The sequence below is a fragment of the Zonotrichia leucophrys genome, chromosome 1A (assembly GCF_028769735.1).
Source record: "Zonotrichia leucophrys gambelii isolate GWCS_2022_RI chromosome 1A, RI_Zleu_2.0, whole genome shotgun sequence".
NCBI lineage: Eukaryota > Metazoa > Chordata > Aves > Passeriformes > Passerellidae > Zonotrichia > Zonotrichia leucophrys.
In genome coordinates, this window is record NC_088170.1 from 46,863,983 (window position 1) to 46,886,622 (window position 22,640).

General features: G+C 34.6%; 1 protein-coding gene across 18 annotated transcripts in view; it reads left to right on the forward strand.

The window, feature by feature from the left end:
* The window catches only part of FOXP2 (forkhead box P2), a 405,934-nt gene that overhangs the window by 303,371 nt on the left and 79,923 nt on the right, over nt 1-22,640 (forward strand). Inside the window, exon 2 of one of the 18 annotated variants that reach the window (XM_064702675.1) lies at nt 17,910-17,980. The exons of the other annotated variants lie outside the window; for them this stretch is intronic. The gene's annotated coding sequence lies outside the window, so the exon portion shown is untranslated. The remainder of the gene's footprint in view (nt 1-17,909; nt 17,981-22,640) is intronic. 18 annotated transcript variants of the gene reach the window in all.

The following is a 22,640-nucleotide window of genomic DNA, read 5'->3' on the forward strand; positions in this document are numbered from 1 at the left end:
TTTAAATTGCAGTGTGAGAGTGTGCTCTCCTCTTAGCTAATTAGTGCTATCAAGGAACAGTAGGTTACCTCATTAGTACCATGTGCATTTAATTAAAGAAGAGAAAATTGGAGTTAACCTCATAGTTAATATTTTCACAGAGTGCTACAATGCCAACACCTTCAATTGGAGTCACACCCCTGTGTATCTAATTATTCACTGGTGCCATATAGGGTTAGCAAGGATACCACCATGCTGTTGACAAAATAATTTAGATGGAAATCTGTTTGCTGGTTTCTGATATGAAACTCGAGTTAGAGCAGATTATTTTTATTTAAGTGTGTTGGAGTCACAAAATATTTTTATTGTCTCCCTATCCTCTCTGTTATGTTCACACCAAAATCTAGGAAAGGCCCAGAGCGCATGAGGCGCTTAATCTCAAGCAAGTGGTCTCTGATCTTCATCCATAGCAGTCTGAATATAACCACTTTATTTTGGCTGCAAGTATTGCGGAAACCAGTAGAGTTACATTGTACTCATGGAAAGAATAACAGACAAATGGGACCAGAATGAAGGTACCTGCCCTTTGCAAATGTGCTCAGAATTTCTTATGGCTTGCTTTGCTTTCCAATTTTCTTTTCCACCATGCTACTTCACAGTTCTAAAGGGCACTATCTATCATGGAGATTAGAGCCTTCAGCTCCTTTAGGTTTCAGTGAAGTTGAATGTGCTTATTGTTTGTACTCTCATGTCTGTTTACCCACAAAACAAAATTATTTTGATATATAGCATAGTATGTATTTTTTAAAAAGAAAATAAAAGGGATTTTTTTTCCTTAATGGATTTGTGATACTAGTGGCTGGGCCTACAGTTTTCAGTCTGTGGTTACATGAAGTAAACCTGAGTTCTGTGTTTCAGTTTTTAAACAGCAAGCTGTACTGGATGCCCAGAACTTGAATCTCTTACAACATCCATATAGTGCTGATTTAACAAGCTCCTGAGATATTCTTATTTTTAATATATGAATATTCCCATTACTGGTGTAAAAAAGAGTTACATGTGTACTGAAGTGTTTTAACAGTTAAAGTTCATCACCTTTTTCACTTCGCTTGTCTAAAATTGAACAGGTCAGCACTCGCAGAGCCACATACTCACCAAGTGGATTTCTCTTCTGAATTTCGTTGTCCAGTGCTGCTAATATGAAAAATAATTTTGAGCAAACTATTCTGTGATTCAGTTTTCCCGTCTGTAAAATGGAAATACCATTACTTCATGCATGAAGATGATTCAAGGGCAAATAATTGTTTTTTGCACAATACTCAAGTACAAAGCCACCTTGTACAAGAGTATATCAGTACCAGATCAACTTCACGTGAAGTGCATTTAATTATTGTATCGGTGGGATTATAACTGAATCCTTGAAGGAGGGGTTTTTTAGAAGTCTTTGTACTAAATCAAGTACTTTTTTCTCTGTTCTTTCAGATTATCTGTCTCAAGTGCTTATATTGGCACATACATGGGTGCTTTAAATAGTCACTTTACAAGCTTACTTAATGCCAACCACTTTGACATTTAGCACTGCTGTTCAAATGAAAATAATAGCTGACCTTTTTAAATTTGGGGTTTTTTTTATTATTTTATAGTGAAGTAGAAAAGAGGCTCTTCAAACATTGGTACTTTCCCATATTGGCTTTCCAAACTGATGAGCCTTCCGGATCTATAGTAAGTTGAAAGGAATCCAGTGGCAGGGTGGAACTCTGAGTTGGTCAGTTTGACAATTGGATGAAGTTTCCATGTGAAAATAAATGAAGTCAGTATTCACTTAGCTAATTTGTGTTTTATATATTGCTGCTGGAAAAATGTGGAATTACATGATAGATCCATTTATTGGTTTTGCCCTGTATATGTATTTTTTTTAATATGATATGCTCTTTAATTGTCAAGGTGCATTTGAAAAATGCAGAAATTAAACAACTCTGTTTTCTGCGACCTGTAAGGAAGAGTTCAGATTATAAAAAAAGTTTTTAGACATAAAAGAATAACGACTTTTCATTCCTCCATTCATGTTTCAAGGAAAAACTACATAAAAGCATGCCATCAGTGTAAGTTGTTAGCCTGACATCAACCACAATCTCTGTGTAATGTGTTGTGAAATAGGGACTAGTTTCACTTGTATTGGAGGGAAACTGCAGCTCAAATTACAGCCCTTGGTGGTATCATTGCCATCTCTTTGAAACATCTTGTTCAGCTCCATCAAAAATAACCAGGTAATAAAGACAAGGTCTACGTGGTGAATAAGCAATGACTTGTGTTTGGTCTTGGTTTAGAACCTCAGAGTCTCGGCATATCTAGTGGCTGGACCTTCTTATAAAACATCCACGCAAACTTGTGAAGCACAGATCAAACTAGGAATGAAATTTTATATACTCACTTCCAAAATCTGCATGAAAAAACATCTAAAACAGAGCTTTTATCTGGACAACTTGTCAGAGAATCCAAATCATTATTGACAGCATCTTTGATGGACTGCTACCAGTTTGGTGTTTCCCATCTCTAATAATATTTGGTAGAGTAAGGATTTTAATGTGTAAATCATTAAGTGATAAAGAGGTGCCTTTAAACCCAAAATAGCTACATATATACTTCAATTACATGGTATAATATTACTAGTAATAATAGCTGCTACATTCTCGAAGTTTTTGTCTAGAATTGTGATCTTTTTTTCCTTTTCAGTGCTTGCTAATAAACTTCATAATAAGGTCACAGTTTGGTTTGGGGGTTTTTTGGGTTATGGGTTGGTGTGGTTCTTTTGGGTGGTTTGTTTTTTGTGGATTTTTTTTTTTTTTTGCTATGGTTTGATTTTAATTCCTACAGCTTCTTTTTTCAAGTTTATTTTTTGGTCATGTGGTTTTCCCAGGGAATGTATTATTTATTTTATTGGACTTAGTCACTTTGGCACCATTTGAACTGACAGAATATAAAGTAAACAAATGGTGTTTTTCTGAGGAAAGTGACGGATAAGCAGGGAGAAATATTTATAAATCAGTCAGAGTTCTTTATTGGTATATTCAAAAGATGAGAAAGAAGTATTCCAAGATAAAACAACATGAGCTCTGTGTTTATGTAAAGTATCCTACATTATATGTCAGCTTGGGTAAGGAAAGTACATATAACACAATTGTAAAATTGTCACTTCTTGTTTTGTTCTGTCTCCCTGTGTAACTGCAGAGCTATGAATGTCTCTACCTCTTGAATTTTCTTTGCTGTATTAAGTTTCTTACAAGGAAATTTATTTTTTTTAAATCACCCTCCACTTCTACAAAATTTAATTTACAACTGCATAAAGGAAATTACTGTAGTTTAGGCAGTCAAGCATTTCAACAGATCCCTAGAAATGTACAAAGGAAAGAATCATTATCAGTCCTGAATTGTGGATTAAGAGGATCATACTACACAGAGTACTGTCTAAAACTAGCAATTTAATAGAAAATGTGGATGTTCGTGTGAAGAATGTCTCTGAGGTTAAAGATAGCATTTAAAACATGATTTTTTTTATTAATATTATTTGGTGGAAGATTTGCCTAGAGATGCTTTTGTTCTGAATATTTTTATTGAACATAACAAGCACGGCTTCATTGGTAGTGTTAGAGACATTCTTTACATGTTCTGGTTTCAGTATTTTGCCAGGTTTTGGTTTTGTTAATTTTTTGTAGAAGGGGAAATTCCATTAAAAAAGAAGAATTCTCATTTTGGACTGCAGGAAATGTATTGAAAATGTCCATGAACTCCCTTCAGTGTCATTGTGTAACAATGCACAAATAAGCTGTAATTCAGGAAGTATACATTTGCATTTATATAAAGAGAAGTTTCTAAAAATCACAAGGTAAGTGAGGTTTCTGTGGTTCTAGAAAATATTCTTCATATACAATTCCTTGTGCCTTTTTTCTTCATAAACTGGCACTACTTTTTGAGTCTTTTTGAGAACAGATTTTTTTTTGAAGTTTGCAAAGGGAGGAGAGGGATACTTTTAAGAACTTCATATGTGTGTTCTTGTCCTGTAAACTTAGGTAATACTTTTGCACAAGATTCTTGGCAAACCATTTAGTGGACAAAATGAGCACAGAGTTTCTTTAATTCTGCCTTTTTAGGCCCAGGGACGACCTAATCCATTATTTCAAATGTCACCTCTGTGTTAGCTCACAATATATCTCAGGTAAGGCATATCACACTGTGCACAAGTTTTTGTCAGCATTTCATTTTGTGTAAGTACAATATTTGAGAACAGTTTCCCTGAACAGCCAGCTCAGGCATAGACTGCAGCAACAAAAAATTCAATGGAGTGCTTTTCCAGAGGCATTCTCCCTCCTGCTGCAAATAAAAATCATCACTTGATGGCAAAGTGATTTTTTTTTCTCTCAAATGCATTTTATTGTCAGCAATGTAATTTATATCAAGCAAGCAGTGAATTTTATCCATTTATTGCATCTGAAGATTATTTTTGTATCCAACATGAACATTTATTCATGTTTTGGTCTTTTGTATACAGCTACATTACTTTGATTATTAGAACCTTACCTAAAAATATATTTTGCTACATTAGAGCTAGTTTTACTAGTTACTTAATAAATTTTTTTCTTCTTTTCATTATGATCTCTGGCTGAATATCTGGTGTGTTATTTTTGGTTTTTTTCCTTCATTTTAATTGTTGTGGAAACAAACCAATGTATTAATAGAAGCAAATTAAGAAGGAGCATTTGGTATGTTATTGATAGGAGATCTCTATAGAATACCTGAAGAACATATAGAATTCTATATTCTATCAAGAATACCTGAAGGGAGATATCTGAGGATAACCTTTTCTCATATAAATTAACTTTTCTTCAACTTGCAATATCAGCTGAAAGCAGGAAACCATATCTACACTTGTAGGCATCTGAGCCTCTTTACATCCTCGTGTGGTACAAACATGCCTTAGTGTTGTCAGTCACATCATTTGAATTAATAAAACGCAAATACTGTCCAATATATCATGAAAAGAGCAAATGGGACTTGGCTGATCTAAAATTTAAAATAATAATCAGATTAATATTTCTAAAAAAATTAAGAAATTGCAGTATAATGGAGGTTTTAATGAATATATTTACGTTTCATGTTTTTAATTTCCACAGTTTTTCTGGATGCAACTCAATCACTTTTCTTTTGCTTTGTTTTAATAGAGGATAAATCAGTATATGTAGTTTAAGCTTACAGAATGTGATAATGTGTAACCTTTACTCAGGTAATATTCAGTTTTGTGTTGTCTTGAAACCATATTGCTGAACAGGCTGATAGCTAAGAGTACACAGAGAAGAATATGTTGAGCCACATGCCTCCTGTGAACTTTGATGGGAAATTGCCCACTCTCTCCATTTATTGTTTTGAAATGGTTCCCCAACAAGTTAAGAAAACCAAGTGATTTTAGAAAAATGTAGGCTGGAAACAATATAAGTTGTTGTCTAAGAGGTGGCTTTGAATGCCAGCTAATACACTGAAATGTTTTACTTACAAAATAAGCTGTGATTGTTACAGTAAAATATCAAGAATATTAGCATTCAGGTTCAAAACATAATGCTAAAGTAGTAAGACATGTAGTAAGATTAAACAAAACCAGTATTGATCAGAAAATAAAAAGTTATATACTAATCTGCATAGGATTTAGATTTTTCCTTTGTTATTTTATGAATCACAGATTTTTCAACATCTGCAAGATCCATTTTAAGTCCCGTAAATGATACTGCTTTTCACATCTAGAAAACATATAAGTGTTTATGGGTTTATATAGGTCCTTTGTTTTTGTCACTAGGCTTTTGCTCATTCTTGGAACGCCTTAGAGCCATTTCAATTTTATTTACAATTTACTCTGAAATTAGCTCTGCATTCTGCACAATGCACTTTTCAGTAACTCTTGTTTGTGCTTAACACAGTCGTGAACTTTACCATGGGCTTGATTGACCTGTTGGTCGGTTTTTGTTGGGGCCTATTTCCACCATTATTATCCAATTCTTAGTATTTCTGAGTACAAAATAGTAGTCACAAAAAAACCCCAAAAATCTAAAAAATATCTCAGAATTTGTGTTATTACTGATCCCACATTTTGTTTCAGCTGCATTAGAATAGCTTTGATGTAGCACTAGGAAATAACAAACAAATAAAGCTGGGTGATGTCTTAGAGCAGTTGTATAGATTTTAAATGTTTTCACATGCTATTGGCAAAGCAATAAATACATATTGCCCTTGACTCTCCAAAAAAAAAGCTGTTATTCAGTTCGTGTTCTTAACACTTCCTGTATTTCTTGACCACTAAGCAGAACACTAAAAATCTGTTTGAGAAGTATTTAAATAAGTGTTTACACAAAAGTGAGAGTTGTTAGGTTGCGCCAAATACCTTGCCAGCTCCATAATCCAAACACCATACATACATCAGTAACTGTTTTGGAGACATTTAAATAGTATTTCCCTCAGATGGGGCTGGTAGAACAGCTCTGTTCTGTACTTTGAAATGGAAACTTTCAGCTCCAAGGATCACTGGCAACTTACTTCTGTTGTCTGCTGAGAAACTAACACTTCATACTGAGCAGTCAACAAGAAACAAACTCTGTCTTCTTTTATGCATAACCTGTTCACCCATTGCAGGATGAAGGTGGCTTTTCACAGCAAGTGTCCAAGGACGGAGTCTTGGATACAACAGGTTCTCTCACTTTTTATCACTCCGTTTTTTAGCTGATCGGGCAGTGCCACTAATTATTAGTAGGAGATTTTGTCAACTGTATCCTTCTGCTGGACTTCTTTTATTTTTAAGAAGACTAAATTATTTCTGCTGTGATGAAGGAATTGCCACAAAAAGCATTATGAAAAAATAAAATTTATTTCATGATAAAAGCAGAAAAATTGTTTTAATTTCATAGTTGAAGCTGCTCCTTTCTTTAATTGACTTCTTTTGCTCAGACATTAATTTCTTCATCCCTTAGCCAGTGTGTGAGCTCAGTGGGTGTGCTATTCTCACTAATCGTAGGGATTTTCCCTTCTCCCGGTTCCATCCTACACTTTCCTAGTTTAATTTTTACCCTCCTAAATGTTTCTTTGCCATTTTCATCAGAGATGTGTTATTATAGCTGATATAAATGAGAGCTCTAGTCATCATCTTTGTGATTTGTACTCCAGATACTATTTACTCTATAAAAACACTAAGAAAAAAAAAAACAAAAAACAAAAAAAAGCCCACAAAACAAACAAACAAACAAAAAAACAACAAAAAACCCCAAAAATCCAAAGAAATGAAAACTACCACCCCAAACCAACCAACCAACCAACTAAAACCAAAACAGACACCCCTAAAAAGCCAAACCTACACACAACCAACCAAAAAACCCAAAGTCCATGTAGATACACCTCATCCCATCTTCCTCATACGTGCCTGTGTATGCTTAGACATTAACTTCAGGACCAACTGGAATAATCTTTCAATTTTCACATTTTTTCTTCATCACTGTGAGCTCTTATCACCACGTTGCTTGTCTTAAGCTTGAAACATAAACATCTGGAATTTGGGTATTTTTCCTATCCCTCTTATCCATACTAAGGTACCACTTCTTAAGCTGTTCACAGAGCTAAAACTCTATGCAGGTTCTCCACATTTCAGATATACCACAACCAGCCTCTTTTCAGCACATGACAAATGTCATCTTGTCTCATTGCTACCAGTGTTCTGCAAAGATTTTTCTAACATCTCTCTCTGCATCTTTCCCCAGTTCCCCTTCAAAGCATTGAATACAGGCAGTTTGTTTTCAGTTTTATAGTCCTTTACTGTCTGACTTCATGATACCCATTATTCTTAATAAAGTAGAAAAAAAAGGGCCATTAATTTTCTACTTTTTGATTTTCAGATAAGCCCTATTGTACTTTCTGCTGTGCTGCCTGTAATGACTGTGAAGTACCTCATTATCCTCCTCCAAGTCAGTCATTCAGACTTCTCCAATCTATGTATAGAGAGCTTAGATGCATATATTGCCTGCTGTCATGACAGGTATTTCCTGTCAGTCTGTCACTGTCACCTCTTGTCTTGCACAGGACTATCGTCTCCCTCAGTGTCTGTGCAGTGCTGACAGCACGCTCCTGGTCAGCATCATGGGAGCCTTTGTGCCCTTGCAGCAATTCCCATGTTACTGCTGCTGCCACTGCTTCCAAGTCTTCCATCACCTGTGTGATTTACCATGAGCATTGAAGTTCTTCGTTCCAACAGGAAAAATATGGCCTTATAATTCATTTTTCTGCATTACTGATTCAGCTGGTTTTCCTAGTCTGCCCTTTCACAGGGGAAACCATGCTCTTCTTCTTTGGCCTCAGTTTACTGAAACTGCAGAGCACACACATCTCTATCACATCTATTAGGACCGCCAGTATTTTCAGTCTACAAGAAATAATTGTAAATGTCTCAAAAATAGTGCTTTTTTTTTAAAGGTGAGACCAAAAGAGATGATTCAAAGCATATTCAAAAAGCGTTTGACACAGTCTACACAGTCCTCCATGAGTGATTATTAAGAAAACTTAATAGTTCTAGGTGAAAGTTAAATTTCCATGATAAATTAGAAATGAGACAGAAGATAGACTATGCTTATATTGGAGTATATTGTCAATTTTCAGCATGGCAAAAGGTTAACGTTTCTGTCTCCTCCTGACCTGTACATTAAATACCATTGTATAATATATTTTTTAATGAGTTGGAAAGTGGGTTGAAGGATATCACATGTTTCAAAATTTAAAGATTACCAGAAAACTTATTTAGCCTTGTGAAGATTAGAGATGACTTTTAGGCATTTCAAAGGAAGGTGGAATAGTAAGTACACAAATGCCATAGTGGTAGAAGAAAGATAGCATTGGTTAATATGATACATACTAATGGAGTAATTTAACTGCTTATACTGATGATGTAACTGTTTTCGCCAATTTTTCTAAGCATAATCACAGTGTGGTAGAGGAAACACCTTCTATCTTGTAACAAGCACATCTTTTCTTAGTCTGCAATAAAAGGAATCCAAGATTTATGAAAATTGAGAAGTGTGCAGATAAAAACATTATAATACCAATTTTGTTTTGATCTGTGATCTGATAATGGTATGTGGAATTTGGGATGTTTCATTCTAATTCTAAAAGTAGCATTCAGGAGCCTGAAGAAGAAGCTTTTTTTCTCCCTCTCTCTATTTCTGTTATGCAGTCCAGCTATTTGAGACCTGCATTGTGTTTTTATGAAACTCCAAGCAAAACTGTATTTAGAAAACTGTAGAGAAGTGAGGCTTCATATCTGTTCATATATGTGTCTGCATGAGAGTCTGCTATATGTAATAGGTTTTTTATTGAGGTATTATTTCCAAACCAGGGTAATTTATTTTCTACATAAAATATATTCTAATTACAAGTGCCATTTAGGTTGTTTCTAAAAAATATTAGCAGAAATTCTAATATTAATAATGACAATAATAATTTATTAGTTTAGGAAAAAAGAAAAAGATCGGATTTAATGTTTGTGAAATTTCTTTACTCCCTTAATCTTGAGCGGATAGTAAAAGCTTGTCATTTGAAAAAACTGATGGAGCTTTGATTCCTCAAGACCATGATACCAGGTTATTTACCCAAATCAGTCACCCAAACTACACTAGAGCTGTCTTTGTACAGATAAGTGAATTATCTTTTTAATATATGTATATGTATGCACATTCTTGTGAATTGTCTGTAGAGGCTTTTCATATTTAACTTACTTCTATAGTGCCTATTTCTGCTTTAATCTCAGTCTCTCAGTCCTTTCCTGTTGTACAGTTTTATGACTCTAGACTTCATTGGGAGCAAATTATACCACAGCCTGTTCATTGTTCAAATTCCTGGAGCACTGTGCTAGTTGCAGTCTCCATATAAATGCATGGAAAGCTCTTATTTTTTTATGTCCTAAGTCTGTTCTCCCTGGAGCAAGTGTGTTGATATCTTTGCACAATTCCTGCCATAAATGTGATCCCCTCATTTAGTTGTCTAAATTAGAAAGATTTTACCTGAATTATGAATTTCACCTGAGCTGTGCAACACAGGAAAGCATGAGACTTTGTATCTGACCCCTTTCACTCCAGTCTTTCCAAGCTTGGATGAGATGTCTGAGAAAATCCTTGTTTGTCCTATTTGCCAAAGTAGTCATATCTCAGGCATTCCAAGTACTGCATCTAGTCTGTGTTTTTTTCTTTTTTTCTTCTGTATCCTGTCTTACTGTGACTAGAGTAGTCTGTGCTTGTGCATAAACTAGATTTCTACTCCACAGAACATCATCTGTTCTTGATTAAAGAATGTGTAAATCTCATGAGATTAATAGCAGATAGGCCAGGACCCTAAAAGATGAATGCCAGGATCTGTTGGATGCAATCCATAGCAACCCCATTATGGCCCAGTCAGGAGGGACAAGAATTATAAAGAATAAAACTCCAATCCCAAAATCCCTTGACTCTGTCCTGTTTTTAGAAAGGACACAGTATTGCCTTCTGTTTGCAATGAATAACCTATCTGTTTCAGTATAGTCTTTGTCCTAAAAAATTAAGTCTTACTGATACTTCTCCAACCATCTTCTTTCCTTGGGATTTCTTTCCTTTTAGAATTTCATACTTTTTAAATGAGACATTTTCTTCTCTAAAGAAAATGTATTTAGGTATGCTAATCTCTTTAATCAGCTAAACACTCAGCCCTTGTCCTCACAGACATACTTTAAAAACATACTTTGGCACTTCTGTAGATCTTTGGGCTAGAGGTTGTAACTAATCATACAATTGTGTTTGGTGAGAAATAAGTGTGTGAGAAACTCATAAACTACCAACAGAATGAAGAATTTAGCAGAAGATGTGAATACAGATGTGTGCCAACACATGAAGAGAGGATGCCTGGAAATTCACTGCAAAATATTGATTATTCTCCAAATAATAGAATTCTTGGTTTCCATTTCACTTTGTACTTACAATTCAAGAAAATTCCTATTTTACTTTGTGAAATTTCTTTTCCAAGTACACAATCAAAGAGTGCCAGTACCATTCTGTGAATCCGAACAATATCAGACTACAAACTGAACACACTGCAGTTTCTTTGTGGTGGATGATGCACATCCTCAGTTGGACTTTTTTCACCTTATGTACTGTAGCATTAAACTATGAAACCACAGACAGTTCACATTTAGAGTGGTGGGTCTTCATATGTGTGCCTATCATAAACTGCCAAGTACTTCAGGAAGAGAGCCTCTTGTTTTGACTGCATAATTAATTGCAAAGAAGATGAAGATAAAATAGGAAAGCAAAAATATAAACATAATATTTTAGATTGTGAAATAAGACATAATGTCACTGTCTGATCAGATATTTTTAAAGCCTATTAGGTTGAGTAGGAATTCCAGTTTATAAATATAGTCCTTTAGACTGAAAATATTCTTCAGTTTGTCCAATTGACTAAATTTCTCTATGAATCAGCAGACTGCTGGCTCCCTGTTTTGGTCGAATCATTCTGCCATATCTGCTTAACAAAGGAGGATGCAATGCCAGCTACAGAAATATACTGGAAAATTTCTGTATCTTTCTAATTAATAATTTCTTGCATTTGTAATTGCTGGAAAGACCATTTTCTTTATTAAACAAGTCAGTTGCAGTGTATATTGACTTTTTACTTATTTTTCATATAACTTTTGGAAGAAAAAAAATGTATGAAAAAGAAACCATTTATTGCTGATTTTATTTATGATATTCATATTTTCATGAACTTTTTTCAATGTCACTTGAGAACATTTCATAATTTTGTTATGTGTTCCATTTTTGTTGTGTCTTATATTTGGGTTATTTCCGTCTGTTGGATTGATTTGAAAGTTGTCTACTTTTACAAGTATATTTAAATAGTAGGAGCAGAGTAAAAAGAAAGCCAGGAGTGACTCTATTTCTGGAAGGATGAGGAAGTGTCCTACACAGCATTTTCTACACTTCTGAGCAGTGTCCTCTTGACCTTCAATTTAATGTTGAGACAGTCACTCTTTTCCAAGAACTGATTGCTCAGTCGTTTTACCAAGTGGTCACATCTTTAGGAAACAAGAAACGTGTACAAGAAGGAATGACTTCGTGTTAGACTTCAAAGCTTTGTGCTTTGCAAGTTCCTTTATGTTTAGAAAAGCTGAAGAAACAATTTGTGGAGGGCTTTGCATGTGATGGCTTTTAGGAAAAAAAAAAGATTAGCCACAAGTTCTGTGAATACCATCATGGGTGGAGAAATTCAGAGGCACTTAATGCACTCTTCACTCCAGCCATGACGTGCAGGTAGCAGGAGCACCCCGTGGTTGGATGTGTTGTGTTCTCATGGGGATTGCAGCACTGCAGCGAGTGCTCCTGCAGCCAGGGCCTTACTTTACGGCTTTCACTAAAGCTTTCAGTGTGGAAAATAAATCATGTTCAACTGAAAGTGTTTCACAGCTCCACAGATGAGAAGGGAAAAGTGTTTCTTAGACGTGTTGCACAGATGTGTGTCATCACTTGCGCTTCCTCGTAAGATAGGTCTTGAGTAAACTTGGTAGAGCTGCAGCTGGTAATGCATGCACCGTGTCCTCTGGCTGAAATGTGGTCTGTCTTTGCATATCTTTGTATTAGCTCAAAATGCAGGCCTCTAAGTACATTGTTTACATCCAGAGGAGTATGAGCAGAGGTGATACTGAGCCAGGTCCTAATAGCCTGTGTTCTGAGTACCCACTCCAGGTGTGTTATAAAAGGTGGACAGAGTAAGATGATAAGACACAATAAAAAAACTTGAGATACTTTCCTGATACATTCTCCCAGCAATGGTAGGCTCAAGAACCCTTTGTATTCCAAAGCTTGAAAGAGATGTTTAATCTATGGATTAATAAGTTTATGTGTTAAAACATGCAGAGTTTGGGGTTTTTCCTTGCTTGTTCTGTCAAAATTAGTGCTTTGTTTCTATCTTGAATGTATTTACGTCTTATTTCCAGGCATTCAATGTTGTTAAACTTCGAAGAATATTAAGAGAGAACAATGTCAACATTTGTATCCCAGAATCAGACTTCTCAGATCCAGCTAATGCTCTTTGACTGTGTTTCAGAAGCTTCAGATCAACTTCTTCAGCAACCGAAACCTAGCAGATTTAAATGAGATTTATAACATTATTTAGTTACAGTGAAATCTTTTAAAGTTCTGTATCGTAATTATGAGTGATTTCATGTACCAGTAAATCCCTGCACAAAAGCTTGCAGGATGTGACTGGTATCTCTTTCCAGTTGTCTTCTCTCTCTGTCTCTCTCTCTCTCCCCCCCTCTTATTCAATCCATTCTCCTATTTTCCTAGACCATTACCTGATGATATTGGGAGTCAGGACATTATTTTCAGGAACTTGTGTGTTTGCCATGTAGTTTGACTCTTGGAGATGGAACATACCCAAACTTCTCTTTCACGAAGGCAAATTTTGTTTCTGTAATCAGCTGGGAAATATCCTGGTGAAGAACTTTGTTTATATTTTGTAGATATACCAAAACCCATGAAAACCTTTTCTCTGATAGGTGTTTTGCTGTGCAGTATTGAATTATAAAAAACTATAATAGCATATAGAAGGCTTATATAAATCTTAAGTATCACTAATGAAGTGCTCAGTATTTGAAAGGTAAGGTTTTCCTCCCTGCTCTGTTGAAGTTTTTTCTGATGAGTAGACAGAATTACTATATAGAGCTACAACAATTTGCCTCCTCCAAAATTTTGTCTGTAAAAGTAATAATTCAGATTTGTCCAATGCATTTTAATTCTCCATAGGAAAAAAATTGAAGATGTTCAGGTTGATCAGGGCTGAGCTAATAGAGATCTGTTTGCAATTTTATCCTGCAAATCTTCTGAAGGCATAAGTTTCTGTCTGCCTTGGAAACTTAGCAAGAAGAATTTATTTCAGACATTGCTTACTAGCATCCAAACAGAAAAAAAAATCACCTAACTTGATTTGTTCTTAGTAAAAAGTGAAGATAAAAAAAGAATCTTCATTCAAGAATTAATTTTAGTACCATTTACTCTCTGTGCTCACTTTATGTTTAGATGCCATTTATAAATATCTTACTATCATTTGTTAAATTTTATGACAATTTTTACCATGCCTGATGACTGTAACTCATGCATTATACATGCACACGTATTTTAACAATATTTGCATCTTATAATATGCTTTCTAACGACTTGTCATAGACTCATCAGTTAAACATTTATTTTACAAATGCATTTTGTAATATGCTATGGTAATAAACTATAAAAAAGGTATCCCACCTTGTAATATTTTCAGATGGATGAATAATGCATTACAAATTGTACCTTCATTTAAAACATGACCTCTGTTCTGATGAAATCTGATACATTGTCTGGATTTATGGTGATCACTGAGTTGTGTGAGGTGCTGTCAGTCTACTTTCTGATTAATTTTCCTAGTTGATAAATTTGAATTAATCTGTAAATATTTACAAAATAATATGGTTTATTTTTTTCAGTTATTTTGTTTTTATCCACCTGATTAATTTAAACCAAATGTACCAACCCCCATCTATCTGGGAGCTGATTTTCATTCAATTAATTTCTGGAAATTCAATTCAGTTCTGAAATTGATTATCAAAATCGTGATTGTTCTTTTGCTGGCTGCCTAAGTTTGTCATATATATCTCTAAAGAGGCCTAGGCTACTGTCATATCTAATCTAATGAGCTCCATAAAGCTGAAGGGTACATAATATTGGGAAATTTTATAATAGGCTATTTCATAATAAAAACATGTACTTTACTACTTGCTATTTTAAATTTTACCTACACGTGATTTTACATACTTTTAAATTCATGGAACTTCATTCAAACCAAAGTTTTACTTTAACAGCTATTGCCATCATAGTCAACCTGCTTTCTGCCTTCCTGAAACATCGTGCTGATTTTTTAGATAGTTTTTTTAATATGAATATTCATACCTAAGATCTCTGGCTGATTTCTCTGTGTGTGCACACATGTGTAGATTGTAATATTTTCAATAGTTTTATTTCACCAGAGATTTTTTTCTTCAAAACTGAAGTGAAAGAAGGATATTTGAGGGTTGCTTGGTTGATGGGTTTGTTTACATAGGCTATAGAGTATTATAGGTATGCCCATACATCTGGTGACAGAACAAAATGATCGAGGATTTCAGCAGTGTTCTTCATTAGTTATCCTCCCATATCTGAAGAAAAACTGAAGTGTCTGGCAGTTTTGCTGTTTGCCTGGAAATAGTTTTAGGGCATTGCACCTCTGTGATGCTGTCTGAATGTGTGAAGTCAATACAGAGTAGTCTGGTTTTACATCTATTTAACATAAATACAAATGACTACTTCAGGTGCATACTAAGGAGAAGTCAATGTTAGATAATTGGTCTCTTGGAAGAGGGCTTTATTGCATCAGACAATAGAAGGTTACACCTTGTCTCTGCCTTTCACCTTAATAGTCCAGGCTCAAGGGCCTTTTTGTCACCATTCATAGTCAAGGCACTTTTAGTCAACACATTGTTGTCAACACATAGTCAACACAGCTTTAAGAGACAAATTATGCAATCTGATTTAGACATCTAATTAGGATTTAATGAATTGTGCCACAGAAATGCCTATTTTTCTCTTTTGATTACTTTAGATGACTATTTCAGATTTAGATTGTAGTGCAGACTTTTTGCATTTGGTAGAGCAATATCCCCCATTACCACTTCTATTTTTTTTCTTTAATTTCTTCTAAATAAATGACTGCCTATGAAATGAGCAGGACTTATTGTGAATTGAGTTTTACCTATTCAAACTGGGCATTTTAGACCACATTCTACATAGTCAAACAAACTCAGAATTGTCTAAATTCTGCTACTGCAGCCTCCCTGCTCAGGAGGAGAATTATAAATTCTGTTCAGTTTGCTTTTGCTTTTTTTTTTTGTTGTTGTTGTTGTTGTTGTTGTCGTTGTTGTTGTTGTTGGGTTTGTTTTTTTTTTTTTCCATAGTGTTTATCATTAGTTGGAAGCACACAACTAGTTCTAGTTGAGATATTGTGTTCAAGTGATGTGCCTTTTATCCCATGGCACCAAGGGTAGGAAATACATTCTACATGGGCTACATGGAACTTCAGACTAGTCATCTAAGTACTGAAATGGGCTTGATAAAGGCAAAGTAGTTAGTGTTCTAACCCAAATGCCTTAGCCATCACTTATCCCACTCTTTGCGAGGAATTCAAACAAAATTTGCTGGCTTTTTCTATTAAAAAAATAAAATGCCGCAGTCATTGTTTTGTTGGAAAATTCTGCCTATTATTTCCTGATGGTTGTTTCTCTTAGAATCATGTTGCATTCTTTGCTTGTCTTTGAGATTACAAGTTTGACTGCTTTGTTCATTAGGAGTATAGTGACTTCTGGACTGAATTTTTAGCAATGTTTCTAATGTTTAACTGTTTTAGTGGATTCCCTAGCTTCAACCGTGTACACTGTTTCTTTGAATGCATGAAAATATTGTAGTATCTTGGTAGTTCCTTAGTTCTCATCTGTTATACAGTCTCATCTATTATAAGTCACATTATGGTTGCACAAGAAATGAAGTAAACATTTGTGTTTTGTGACAGGAATTTCATTCCTCTAGGTTTGCTCAGAAATTACAGAGATTCCACACTTTGCTGTATTTCTTGGCAATTGGTCATTCTTTAACATAAATCAAATATCTACAATAGATATGCTTCTGTTATTATTTGACTGTTTCAAGATTTCTGTAGTTCAGATTCATTGCATTCCTTGTGTTCTTGGAATTCCTTTTGTTGATTTCAGTTATAGAAAAGCCTCTGAGGCACACTCTAGAAATTATTTTTTCAGCATTGCACATCTTTTTATATGTGAATATCCACAAGTGTATATTTATATAGTCAGCTATTGTGCAATCTTAGTACAGATAATAAACTGCAGGGTTGTTAATCATGCACCTTTCTCAGCTGAACTTTACTAGTCTCTTTCCCTCTATTATTACAAGTCTCTGCTGTTAACACTACCAGTAATATTATTCTCTTTTTTTTTTTTTTTTTAATTTTACATATCAATTTCTTCAAATCATTGTAATTTGTAGGCCAGGAGAGAGAATGTCTGATCCAAAATTAGTCACAAATTGTGTCTTGCCCCTTACTGAAGCCAAGAATATGGTTTTTATTAAAATTAAAAAAAAATATTAATTTTATATAATGGGTTAAGAGTAGGTTCTAGCTGCCTAATAGATCACACACATGATTTAAGTCCTGTGAAGTTAAGATGCAGTAGATTTTCAGACTAAAGTATTTATATGCATACAAAAATATTTTAAGGTTATCTTGGTATTTCTAAGATATAAAAGTTATCAAAATTCCTCAAAGGTACATAGTTTTAAAAATTACGTTTATAGAAGGAAAAAAATCTCTGTGGTGCATTGTAATACCTTTTTGAAGATTTTAAAGCTAGCTTTTTTATATATAATTTGCATTTCCTATATATATAGTGATGTGGTTTTGTATAAAGGTTCCATTCTAGTTTTGTTTGGGAGAATCTGCATAAATTGTGTAGGGTTTCTCCATTTGTGAATAATGTGGTGACTCCAAGCTCACACCAGTGAAACCATCATACTTTTCATATCATGTATGGTATATAACATACAGACAGACTTACACTGAAGTAGAGGATGATACTGAAAATCTCTTCCCTCTTGGCTTGAAAAATGACAAAAAAAGTAGAAGACACTTTTTGTGCCTTGGGAAAAACAGATCAAGAAATTAAAACTCCAGTCATTACCAATAACCTTAAAATGTATTTTAATGTGCTGCAGCTTCAGTTACCCTCAGCTGAAGCTTCTCTATTTTAGCTTACAGGGTCTTGTGACCTCAGCCCATAGCAGAGTTTCAACAGTAATAGCGACAGCCATCTTGGATAAATGTAAGTGAATTTTTTCCTCATTTCTATAGTTTCTCTCCCTCACATGCACTTTTGGAGTTTTGTTTTTCACTCAGTATGTAGACAGTATTCCTGACAACACTTCTGCTCTGTGCCAAGTGGCATGATTGACACAAAGTACAAGTAAAGCATCTAAGTGGGATTTCTTGCCTTTTAAATGTCACAGTATGAGACTCATCCTGTGCTTTTGAAATGCCAGTATGATGGCCATGCAAACTTTATTTTACCTGGAGCTAGCTCGATGGTAGTTTTCATTATCAGCCAGGATTAATCTGCAAAAAGTGAAGCGGTACAAAAAGATTTTGGCCATATAATCTTGTTTTAGTTAATGCAAAGGATGAAATCTAGGATAATTCACTGAATATTTTTTTAAGAAAAGGTTTGCCTTCTTCAATCAGCTTTATCATTTCAGTTCTGCTTCACGTCAGATTGTGGTAATCCATTTCCAAACTTTGCTCTGCATTCACTAACTATTGCATAAATCTGGAGCTGGAACTGGGAAAGGCTACACATTATGCATACTGCCTCTGTAACAACTTCGAGAAATATAAATTAAGGAATTAAGGACATCTTCCCACAATTGGTTTCTGAAGAATACAACATACATCACTCATTTTTTGTTTCAATAGTCATCATGCTGTTGTAATAAGGAGACAAACAGAAAAAAATAGAAATAGAGTTATTCATTTAAAAAGTCCTGTCTTGTATGCTGATAGCCTGAAGAAGCTGGCGTTTGGTAGGAACTTACAAAAGATAGCTGGACTTAGATATTCTTTATTATTTAGTCCTGAGTTGGTCTTTGTCTGAATTCACCATTTCTGGATAAAGTAGCATCCTTGGTCTGTTAAACCACCCCTCCATTTTGTGTTTATTCATATACCTAATTAATTTCTATTCATTTTCAGTTTTTTACATATATGTAACATGATACCTAAAATTCCAAGGCTTTATTTACATATAAATAGTTGCATTGTAGCTCTGTAGCTACAGTAGTACCTTCTTAATGACCTAACTATCTATGCTGGCTGAGCACATGACTGTTCAAATGCAGCCTGTTCCCTTCATGTGGTTTCATGGGATGTCTCTGTTCACAAACTGTATGAAATGAAGGACCACACCTGTGGAGCAGTTAAGGCTAAAGCCAGCAGAAGTGGAACTGCCTCCATCCATCCATCTTACAAACATGACGTTCAGAGATTGATACTGGGCTGTCTTGGTGTTTTACCTGCAAACCTGTAGTCAGCTTAAAAAGGCATTAGAATTCCAATCTTCTAGCCAATATGTGGTTATTGTAATACCTCTGTAATAATTGTGAGACCAAATGATATGTATAGAAGAGCCTGGAAGCTGTAAGAGTAGAAGTACTCGTACCAAAACCAGTTTATTATCTTGAATTCTTGAATTGACTCAAACTTTCGTGTGCCATGTAGGTGGGAGTGGGCACTGCCATCATCTGCACACAGAAATGAAGTAGTAAAAGAAATATCATGCCTAGAATCTATTCTTTTTGAGTAAAACTATATGAATGGAAAAAAGGTATAAAAAATGTCAGTTTGGCTACCAGTTCTAAGGAGGAATATACCAAATCATGAAGAATAATTCCTGAAGTTTCTCAGAGAAAACAGTTTATTAGAAACCTGTGCAAACTCTGAGGACCAATGTCCTCAAAGGCAAAGTTGTTTTATAATAATTGCCATAAATATTAATTTCATTTCAAAAGAAGATAAGGTGTTCTTACATTTGTCATTGCAAAGCTGAGTTAATGAAAGCGCTTTGTCAATGGGAAGTATGTATAGATTTTGAAAGTGTTTGTATCTAAAATAAAAGCTCGATTTCTGAGGAACTTCACAAATTCAGCACTCTAATGACAGCAGTTTAAAACTCAGCCTTATCTACATGCTTATCAAATACCATTTATTTTGTTGGAGCCATATATGCCAACATAGATTCATTGCCACTGCAGGCTCAGCCCTGTACTTGTTATCTTTGTGACACTGTGGTTTATGTGACACCTCTGTCCCATTAAGTGATGTGATCCTTACGTACAAGAATGATCCCCTGCTTTGATAACTGTCTCCATCTTGTAACAACATCAAGATTATTGAATTAATAGAATGATAATGTGATTCCATAGATCTTGTTAAAAGAGTATTCCTTTCATAATAGATACTTAAGAGTGTGGTTTATTTCCTATTTTTATTATTTATGTAGCTCTTCCAGTTGTCTCTGAACAGGGGAGACAGATAAAAGTTAAAAGAATATGTGTATATATATTTCACACTTTAGGGCTTTTTAACTACACTATGTAGCATGTTTAGCATTTGGTGTATATATAAATAATATGTAAAATATGCATATATATATATAAATATGTTTAACTGCTATATTGGGGCTTGGATATAGCTCATCATTTAACACTTTAGTATGTTATGTGAGGACTTTAAAATACAGTAGAAAGAATTTTGTGAAAATTATGTTATAGAAATTGTGATGGAGCATGCTGGGAAGCTATACATTGTGAAAAGGCTTGCTATGAAATAGTTTAAGATACCAAAAATCCAGATGCTCACAAATCCAGCCTGCTAATCCTTTTGGCCAATAGATATAACATTATGTACTTCCTACGTGATACTAACTTCTAGAAATTTCAGTTTCTTTTCTATGTTACACTGTCATGCTTCCACAAGTCTATCCTAGCACAAGAAGCATTTGTGCTCCGTAGTAAAAACCTGAGGATTTTGTAGAGATACTGAAGTAGCACAGGTACTCACAGTGTTGCAGTCATAAATATTTTGTTACATTATTCTAATGGTTTTTCATCATTGTCTTTACATCCTCAATGTATAAAAGGCAAAGGAATGTTAGACACCAAAGAACTAAATCCATTCCCACAGTATATGTTGCTGCAGATATAGATTTTATTCAGCCTGATATCTTTCTTTAAACATTCCATGGGCACTGAAGTCTGGATGTTTGGAGTGAGTTAAGGCTTGTGCAGATGATTTTTCTCAAAGATCTGCGCACTCTGCTCCCACCAGATTCATTTCCTTAGCCCACTCATTGTGCTGTTGCCTACAAAGTAACAGGGAACTGAGAAATAACTGAGAAATGTTCATTTCTCAGTGTCTTTGCATCCTGAATTGGAAGATTTGGTTTGACATAATGCAACAATTGACACTGTGGTTTTCTTCAAAACTCATTCATTTAAGGAATTGGTTTAGGACATCTTACATTGGGCAAAATTTAGCAAGATTGTGGCTTTTGCCACTTTAATGAGTTGAGAAACTGTAGTAGAGAACAGTACAGTTTCTCAACAGTAGCTGTTGAGAAACTCCTAGTAATGTCTTGGTCAACACTGCTGACTACAAACAGATAGTGAGACAGATAGATGTGTATATATACTTTTTTTAAAGCAGAACCTCAAGCTTTGTGCTTCCCAAAGTAAAGGTAAATAGCTTAAACCTCTTCAGCAACTCTATAAACAAGAAGATGCCGGCAGCATGTCCGCTTTTCTATTACCTGTCTGTGTTCTTCCTCCATGTGTAAATCCTGCTCTAATTTCTTTGTGTTTGTTGCCACCATTTGATATTTATACAGAGTTCAAAAAGTTTGCAGAGAAAAAAAAATCCAACTTAATAATCCTTAACTGGTCTTTTAATTGATGCAACCATTCATATTTCTACTTTTCTTCTCTTTAAATATTTTTTCTAGATGTTGTTATGACTTGTAACAGAGTCTGAATGCCCATAATTTAGAAAACTTTTCAGAGAACATAAGCTTGAGATTTTTTTACCAGATTGATAAAATTATATTTTTTTGTCATCAGTTGGGAATAGTACCTATTCCACTGAAAGAAGCAAAAGAGTAGTGAAAATTGTGAGATCTTTTACAATTTTAGTGGATCAGTATCAGTAGTAATAAAACTGATCCAACATTGAACATTTCATTAGAGATTCATTAAGTATTCCATTTATAACATTTTTATTGTGACTTTTGAGTACTAAAATGCTCTGAAATTTGTTATAGTAATTTTGGGTCAAAAACTATGATTTTGAAGAAGATGAAACATTCCTACATTTTCAAAACAATGTTAATACTACTTTTTCAAGGTTGCATAATGTCAAAGTCAGGTTCATCTCAAGCAAAGCTTTTGCTTTGGAATTTTCTTCACTAATATTCTTACAAGAGCATATTGGAAAAATGTTATTTTAGGTGGAAAAAAAGGTGAATTGTTCATAAGCAATATTTTTAACCCTTCAGAATTGCTTGTGAATTGCATAAGTTGCTTTCCATGCTGTCATCTAATGCTCACGTTTTACAGTGCAGAACTGGATTGTTCTGCCAATTTGGGCATGAGCAAAACTTTGCTATAGGACCTGCAAACCTTAGTTGTATTTTAGAAGTGTTTTATGAAACACTACTTTTGAACCTCCTAGAATTTTTGGATGGAAAATGTTTTTCAGTTATCACTTTTAATTTAAAGGCAGTCTGGGTCTCTTCTTACAGACTTGAAGAGCTGTGGCTGCTCTGGTATCATGCAGAAGGTGAGACATGATCTTTTCATTAGGAGTACTGTAAACAGTGTATATATGTGAACTGTAACAATGTCTTTTGTCAAGAGGAAAATATTCAGGGTCACGCA